We start from the raw sequence: 10,000 nt of genomic DNA on the forward strand, positions 1-10,000 counted from the left end.
TAAGGCATTGTTTGGAGGGATTAGAGAGGAGGACATCAACTATAATATATAGAGGGATTAGAGAGGAGGACATCAACTATAATATATAGAGGGATTAGAGAGGAAATCAACTATAATATAGAGAGGGATTAGAGAGGAGGAAATCAACTATAATATATAGTGGGATTAGAGAGGAGAACATCAACTATAATATATAGTGGGATTAGAGAGGAGGAAATCAACTATAATATATAGTGGGATTAGAGAGGAGAACATTAACTATAATATATAGAGGGATTAGAGAGGAAATCAACTATAATATAGAGAGGGATTAGAGAGGAGGACATCAACTATAATATATAGTGGGATTAGAGAGGAGGAAATCAACTATAATATATAGTGGGATTAGAGAGGAGGAAATCAACTATAATATATAGAGGGATTAGAGAGGAGAACATTAACTATAATATATAGAGGGATTAGAGAGGAAATCAACTATAATATAGAGAGGGATTAGAGAGGAGGACATCAACTATAATATATAGTGGGATTAGAGAGGAGAACATCAACTATACTATATAGTGGGATTAGAGAGGAGGACATCAACTATAATATATAGTGGGATTAGAGAGGAGGACATCAACTATAATATATAGAGGGATTAAGGAGGAGGAAATCAACTATAATATAGAGAGGGATTAGAGAGGAGGACATCAACTATAATATATAGAGGGGTTAGAGAGGAGGACATCAACTATAATATAGAGAGGGATTAGAGAGGAGGACATCAACTATAATATAGAGAGGGATTAGAGAGGAGGACATCAACTATAATATATAGAGGGATTAGAGAGGAGGACATCAACTATAATATATAGAGGGATTAGAGAGGAGGACATCAACTATAATATAGAGAGGGATTAGAGAGGAGGACATCAACTATAATATAGAGAGGGATTAGAGGAGGACATCAACTATAATATAGAGAGGGATTAGAGAGGAGGACATCAACTATAATATATAGAGGGATTAGAGAGGAAATCAACTATAATATAGAGAGGGATTAGAGAGGAGGAAATCAACTATAATATATAGTGGGATTAGAGAGGAGAACATCAACTATAATATATAGTGGGATTAGAGAGGAGGAAATCAACTATAATATATAGTGGGATTAGAGAGGAGAACATTAACTATAATATATAGAGGGATTAAGGAGGAGGACATCAACTATAATATAGAGAGGGATTAGAGAGGAGGACATCAACTATAATATAGAGAGGGATTAGAGAGGAGGACATCAACTATAATATATAGAGGGATTAGAGAGGACATCAACTATAATATATAGAGGGATTAGAGAGGAGGACATCAACTATAATATAGAGAGGGATTAGAGAGGTCATCAACTATAATATATAGAGGGATTAGAGAGGAGAATATAATAGAACATCACTTTATTCTACACACACACACACACACACACACACACACACACACACACACACACACACACACACACACACACACACACACACACACACACACACACACACACACACGTGTGTGCTAAGCACACTCTTAATGACAAGCTTTACTGTACATATCTGGGTGATGGGAATCTATCTGATGAATATAGAATCTTAGATGATTCTATAACGCCCTCGGTGAATCACACTGCAAGCTGTTCCATGCTGTAGGTTGTCCTGACAGAGAGAGAACCTCTAAACCCTGGTTGAATCACACTGCAAGCTGCTCTGGTTGTCCTGACAGAGAGAGAACCTCTAAACCCTGGTTGAATCACACTGCAAGCTGCTCTGGTTGTCCTGACAGAGAGAGAACCTCTAAACCCTGGTTGATTCACACTGCAAGCTGCTCTGGTTGTCCTGACAGAGAGAGAACCACTTATTCAGCCCATTAAGAAGCGGCAGAGCTACAGTAAACCCTTCAAAGTGACCAACACCAGTAAACCCTTCAAAGTGACCAACACCAGTAAACCCTTCAGAGTGACCAACACCAGTAAAACCCTTCAGAGTGACCAACACCAGTAAACCCTTCAGAGTGACCAACACCAGTAAACCCTTCAGAGTGACCAACACCAGTAAACCCTTCAGAGTGACCAACACCAGTAAACCCTTCAGAGTGACCAACACCAGCAAACCCTTCAGAGTGACCACCACCAGTAAACCCTTCAGAGTGACCAACACCAGTAAACCCTTCAGAGTTACCAACACCAGCAAACCCTTCAGAGTGACCAACACCAGCTACAGTAAACCCTTCAGAGTGACCAACACCAGCTACAGTAAACCCTTCAGAGTGACCAACACCAGTAAACCCTTCAGAGTGACCAACACCAGCAAACCCTTCAGAGTTACCAACACCAGCAAACCCTTCAGAGTGACCAACACCAGCTACGGTAAACCCTTCAGAGTGACCAACAAAAGCTACAGTAAACCCTTCAGAGTGACCAACAAAAGCTACAGTAAACCCTTCAGAGTGACCAACAAAAGCTACAGTAAACCCTTCAGAGAGACCAACACCAGTAAACCCTTCAGAGTGACCAACACCAGTAAACCCTTCAGAGTGACCAACACCAGCAAACCCTTCAGAGTGACCAACACCAGCAAACCCTTCAGAGTGACCAACACCAGCAAACCCTTCAGAGTGACCAACACCATTAAACCCTTCAGAGTGACCAACACCAGTAAAACCTTCAAAGTGACCAACACCAGTAAAACCTTCAAAGTGACCAACAACAGTAAACCCTTCAGAGTGACCAACACCAGTAAAACCTTCAAAGTGACCAACAACAGTAAACCCTTCAGAGTGACCAACACCAGTAAACCCTTCAAAGTGACCAACACCAGTAAAACCTTCAGAGTGACCAACACCAGTAAACCCTTCAGAGTGACAAACACCAGCAAACCCTTCAGAGTTACCAACACCAGTAAAACCTTCAAAGTGACCAACAACAGTAAATCCTTCAAAGTGACCAACACCAGTAAAACCTTCAGAGTGACCAACACCAGTAAAACCTTCAGAGTGACCAACACCAGTAAAACCTTCAGAGTGGCCAACACCAGTAAACCCTTCAGAGAGACCAACAAAAGCTACAGTAAACCCTTCAGAGTGACCAACAAAAGCTACAGTAAACCCTTCAGAGTGACCAACAAAAGCTACAGTAAACCCTTCAGAGAGACCAACACCAGTAAACCCTTCAGAGTGACCAACACCAGTAAACCCTTCAGAGTGACCAACACCAGTAAACCCTTCAGAGTACCAACACCAGTAAACCCTTCAGAGTGACCACTACCAGCAAACCCTTCAGAGTGACCAACACCAGTAAACCCTTCAGAGTGACCAACACCAGTAAACCCTTCAGAGTGACCAACACCAGTAAACCCTTCAGAGTGACCAACACCAGTAAACCTTTCAGAGTGACCAACACCAGTAAACCCTTCAGAGTGATAAACACCAGCAAACCCTTCAGAGTTACCAACACCAGTAAAACCTTCAAAGTGACCAACAACAGTAAACCCTTCAGAGTGACCAACACCAGTAAAACCTTCAAAGTGACCAACAACAGTAAACCCTTCAGAGTGACCAACACCAGTAAACCCTTCAAAGTGACCAACACCAGTAAAACCTTCAGAGTGACCAACACCAGTAAACCCTTCAAAGTGACCAACACCAGTAAACCCTTCAAAGTGACCAACACCAGTAAAACCTTCAGAGTGACCAACACCAGTAAAACCTTCAGAGTGGCCAACACCAGTAAACCCTTCAGAGAGACCAACAAAAGCTACAGTAAACCCTTCAGAGTGACCAACACCAGTAAACCCTTCAGAGTGACCAACACCAGTAAACCCTTCAAAGTGACCAACACCAGTAAACCCTTCAAAGTGACCAACACCAGTAAAACCTTCAGAGTGACCAACACCAGTAAAACCTTCAGAGTGGCCAACACCAGTAAACCCTTCAGAGAGACCAACAAAAGCTACAGTAAACCCTTCAGAGTGACCAACAAAAGCTACAGTAAACCCTTCAGAGTGACCAACACCAGTAAACCCTTCAAAGTGACCAACACCAGTAAACCCTTCAGAGTGACCACCACCAGTAAACCCTTCAGAGTGACCAACACCAGTAAACCCTTCAAAGTGACCAACACCAGTAAACCCTTCAGAGTGACCACCAGCAGTAAACCCTTCAGAGTGACCACCACCAGTAAACCCTTCAGAGTGACCACCACCAGTAAACCCTTCAGAGTGACCAACACCAGTAAACCCTTCAGAGTGACCACCACCAGTAAACCCTTCAGAGTGACCAACACCAGTAAACCCTTCAAAGTGACCAACACCAGTAAACCCTTCAGAGTGACCACCAGCAATAAACCCTTCAGAGTGACCACCACCAGTAAACCCTTCAGAGTGACCACCACCAGTAAACCCTTCAGAGTGACCAACACCAGTAAACCCTTCAGAGTGACCAACACCAGTAAACCCTTCAGAGTGATAAACACCAGCAAACCCTTCAGAGTGACCAACACCAGTAAACCCTTCAGAGTGACCAACACCAGTAAAACCTTCAAAGTGACCAACATCAGTAAACCCTTCAGAGTGATAAACACCAGCAAACCCTTCAGAGTGACCAACACCAGTAAAATCTTCAGAGTGACCAACACCAGTAAACCCTTCAGAGTGACCAACACCAGTAAAACCTTCAGATTGACCAACACCAGTAAAACCTTCAAAGTGACCAACATCAGTAAACCCTTCAGAGTGACCAACACCAGTAAAACCTTCAGAGTGACCAACACCAGTAAAACCTTCAAAGTGACCAACACCAGTAAAACCTTCAGAGTGACCAACACCAGTAAACCCTTCAGAGAGACCAACAAAAGCTACAGTAAACCCTTCAGAGTGACCAACAAAAGCTACAGTAAACCCTTCAGAGTGACCAACAAAAGCTACAGTAAACCCTTCAGAGTGACCAACAAAAGCTACAGTAAACCCTTCAGAGTGACCAACAAAAGCTACAGTAAAGCCTTCAGAGTGACCAACACCAGTAAACCCTTCAGAGTGACCAACACCAGTAAACCCTTCAGAGTGACCAACACCAGTAAAACCTTCAAAGTGACCAACACAAGTAAACCCTTCAGAGTGACCAACACCAGTAAACCCTTCAAAGTGACCAACACCAGTAAACCCTTCAGAGTGACCACCACCAGTAAACCCTTCAGAGTGATAAACACCAGCAGTAAACCCTTCAGAGTGACCAACACCAGTAAAACCTTCAAAGTGACCAACAACAGTAAACCCTTCAAAGTGACCAACACCAGTAAAACCTTCAGAGTGACCAACACCAGTAAAACCTTCAGAGTGGCCAACACCAGTAAACCCTTCAGAGAGACCAACAAAAGCTACAGTAAACCCTTCAGAGTGACCAACAAAAGCTACAGTAAACCCTTCAGAGTGACCAACAAAAGCTACAGTAAACCCTTCAGAGTGACCAACACCAGTAAACCCTTCAGAGTGACCAACACCAGTAAAACCTTCAAAGTGACCAACACAAGTAAACCCTTCAGAGTGACCAACACCAGTAAACCCTTCAAAGTGACCAACAACAGTAAACCCTTCAAAGTGACCAACACCAGTAAAACCTTCAGAGTGACCAACACCAGTAAACCCTTCAGAGTGACAAACACCAGCAAACCCTTCAGAGTAACCAACACCAGTAAAACCTTCAAAGTGACCAACAACAGTAAACCCTTCAAAGTGACCAACACCAGTAAAACCTTCAGAGTGACCAACACCAGTAAAACCTTCAGAGTGACCAACACCAGTAAAACCTTCAGAGTGGCCAACACCAGTAAACCCTTCAGAGAGACCAACAAAAGCTACAGTAAACCCTTCAGAGTGACCAACAAAAGCTACAGTAAACCCTTCAGAGTGACCAACAAAAGCTACAGTAAACCCTTCAGAGAGACCAACACCAGTAAACCCTTCAGAGTGACCAACACCAGTAAACCCTTCAGAGTGACCAACACCAGTAAACCCTTCAGAGTACCAACACCAGTAAACCCTTCAGAGTGACCACTACCAGCAAACCCTTCAGAGTGACCAACACCAGTAAACCCTTCAGAGTGACCAACACCAGTAAACCCTTCAGAGTGACCAACACCAGTAAACCCTTCAGAGTGACCAACACCAGTAAACCTTTCAGAGTGACCAACACCAGTAAACCCTTCAGAGTGATAAACACCAGCAAACCCTTCAGAGTTACCAACACCAGTAAAACTTTCAAAGTGACCAACAACAGTAAACCCTTCAGAGTGACCAACACCAGTAAAACCTTCAAAGTGACCAACAACAGTAAACCCTTCAGAGTGACCAACACCAGTAAACCCTTCAAAGTGACCAACACCAGTAAAACCTTCAGAGTGACCAACACCAGTAAACCCTTCAAAGTGACCAACACCAGTAAACCCTTCAAAGTGACCAACACCAGTAAAACCTTCAGAGTGACCAACACCAGTAAAACCTTCAGAGTGGCCAACACCAGTAAACCCTTCAGAGAGACCAACAAAAGCTACAGTAAACCCTTCAGAGTGACCAACACCAGTAAACCCTTCAGAGTGACCAACACCAGTAAACCCTTCAAAGTGACCAACACCAGTAAAACCTTCAGAGTGACCAACACCAGTAAAACCTTCAGAGTGGCCAACACCAGTAAACCCTTCAGAGAGACCAACAAAAGCTACAGTAAACCCTTCAGAGTGACCAACAAAAGCTACAGTAAACCCTTCAGAGTGACCAACACCAGTAAACCCTTCAAAGTGACCAACACCAGTAAACCCTTCAGAGTGACCACCACCAGTAAACCCTTCAGAGTGACCAACACCAGTAAACCCTTCAAAGTGACCAACACCAGTAAACCCTTCAGAGTGACCACCAGCAGTAAACCCTTCAGAGTGACCACCACCAGTAAACCCTTCAGAGTGACCACCACCAGTAAACCCTTCAGAGTGACCAACACCAGTAAACCCTTCAGAGTGACCACCACCAGTAAACCCTTCAGAGTGACCAACACCAGTAAACCCTTCAAAGTGACCAACACCAGTAAACCCTTCAGAGTGACCACCAGCAATAAACCCTTCAGAGTGACCACCACCAGTAAACCCTTCAGAGTGACCACCACCAGTAAACCCTTCAGAGTGACCAACACCAGTAAACCCTTCAGAGTGACCAACACCAGTAAACCCTTCAGAGTGATAAACACCAGCAAACCCTTCAGAGTGACCAACACCAGTAAACCCTTCAGAGTGACCAACACCAGTAAAACCTTCAAAGTGACCAACATCAGTAAACCCTTCAGAGTGATAAACACCAGCAAACCCTTCAGAGTGACCAACACCAGTAAAATCTTCAGAGTGACCAACACCAGTAAACCCTTCAGTGTGACCAACACCAGTAAAACCTTCAGATTGACCAACACCAGTAAAACCTTCAAAGTGACCAACATCAGTAAACCCTTCAGAGTGACCAACACCAGTAAAACCTTCAGAGTGACCAACACCAGTAAAACCTTCAAAGTGACCAACACCAGTAAAACCTTCAGAGTGACCAACACCAGTAAACCCTTCAGAGAGACCAACAAAAGCTACAGTAAACCCTTCAGAGTGACCAACAAAAGCTACAGTAAACCCTTCAGAGTGACCAACAAAAGCTACAGTAAACCCTTCAGAGTGACCAACAAAAGCTACAGTAAACCCTTCAGAGTGACCAACAAAAGCTACAGTAAAGCCTTCAGAGTGACCAACACCAGTAAACCCTTCAGAGTGACCAACACCAGTAAACCCTTCAGAGTGACCAACACCAGTAAAACCTTCAAAGTGACCAACACAAGTAAACCCTTCAGAGTGACCAACACCAGTAAACCCTTCAAAGTGACCAACACCAGTAAACCCTTCAGAGTGACCACCACCAGTAAACCCTTCAGAGTGACCAACACCAGAAAACCCTTCAGAGTGATAAACACCAGCAGTAAACCCTTCAGAGTGACCAACACCAGTAAAACCTTCAAAGTGACCAACAACAGTAAACCCTTCAAAGTGACCAACACCAGTAAAACTTTCAGAGTGACCAACACCAGTAAAACCTTCAGAGTGGCCAACACCAGTAAACCCTTCAGAGAGACCAACAAAAGCTACAGTAAACCCTTCAGAGTGACCAACAAAAGCTACAGTAAACCCTTCAGAGTGACCAACAAAAGCTACAGTAAACCCTTCAGAGTGACCAACAAAAGCTACAGTAAACCCTTCAGAGTGACCAACAAAAGCTACAGTAAACCCTTCAGAGTGACCAACACCAGTAAACCCTTCAGAGTGACCAACACCAGTAAACCCTTCAGAGTGACCAACACCAGTAAACCCTTCAGAGTGACCAACACCAGTAAACCCTTCAGAGTGATAAACACCAGTAAACCCTTCAGAGTGACCAACACCAGTAAACCCTTCAGAGTGACCAACACCAGTAAACCCTTCAGAGTGACCACCACCAGTAAACCCTTCAAAGTGACCAACACCAGTAAAATCTTCAGAGTGACCAACACCAGCAAACCCTTCAAAGTGACCAACACCAGCCACAGTAAACCCTTCAGAGTGACCAACACGAGCAAAACCCCTCAGAGTGACCAACACCAGTAAACCCTTCAGAGTGACCAACACCAGTAAACCCTTCAGAGTGACCAACACGAGCAAAACCCCTCAGAGTGACCAACACCAGTAAACCCTTCAGAGTGACCAACACCAGTAAACCCTTCAAAGTGACCAACACCAGTAAACCCTTCAGAGTGACCAACACCAGTAAAATCTTCAAAGTGACCAACAACAGTAAACCCTTCAGAGTGACCAACACCAGTAAACCCTTCAGAGTGACCAACACCAGTAAACCCTTCAAAGTGACCAACACCAGTAAACCCTTCAAAGTGACCAACACCAGTAAAACCTTCAGAGTGACCAACACCAGTAAAACCTTCAGAGTGGCCAACACCAGTAAACCCTTCAGAGAGACCAACAAAAGCTACAGTAAACCCTTCAGAGTGACCAACAAAAGCTACAGTAAACCCTTCAGAGTGACCAACACCAGTAAACCCTTCAAAGTGACCAACACCAGTAAACCCTTCAGAGTGACCACCACCAGTAAACCCTTCAGAGTGACCAACACCAGTAAACCCTTCAAAGTGACCAACACCAGTAAACCCTTCAGAGTGACCACCAGCAGTAAACCCTTCAGAGTGACCACCACCAGTAAACCCTTCAGAGTGACCACCACCAGTAAACCCTTCAGAGTGACCAACACCAGTAAACCCTTCAGAGTGACCACCACCAGTAAACCCTTCAGAGTGACCAACACCAGTAAACCCTTCAAAGTGACCAACACCAGTAAACCCTTCAGAGTGACCACCAGCAGTAAACCCTTCAGAGTGACCACCACCAGTAAACCCTTCAGAGTGACCACCACCAGTAAACCCTTCAGAGTGACCAACACCAGTAAACCCTTCAGAGTGATAAACACCAGCAAACCCTTCAGAGTGACCAACACCAGTAAACCCTTCAGAGTGACCAACACCAGTAAAACCTTCAAAGTGACCAACATCAGTAAACCCTTCAGAGTGATAAACACCAGCAAACCCTTCAGAGTGACCAACACCAGTAAAATCTTCAGAGTGACCAACACCAGTAAACCCTTCAGAGTGACCAACACCAGTAAAACCTTCAGATTGACCAACACCAGTAAAACCTTCAAAGTGACCAACATCAGTAAACCCTTCAGAGTGACCAACACCAGTAAAACCTTCAGAGTGACCAACACCAGTAAAACCTTCAAAGTGACCAACACCAGTAAAACCTTCAGAGTGACCAACAAAAGCTACAGTAAACCCTTCAGAGTGACCAACAAAAGCTACAGTAAACCCTTCAGAGTGACCAACAAAAGCTACAGTAAACCCTTCAGAGTGACCA

Source organism: Oncorhynchus masou, chromosome 30 (assembly GCF_036934945.1).
Source record: "Oncorhynchus masou masou isolate Uvic2021 chromosome 30, UVic_Omas_1.1, whole genome shotgun sequence".
NCBI classification, from domain to species: Eukaryota; Metazoa; Chordata; class Actinopteri; order Salmoniformes; family Salmonidae; genus Oncorhynchus; species Oncorhynchus masou.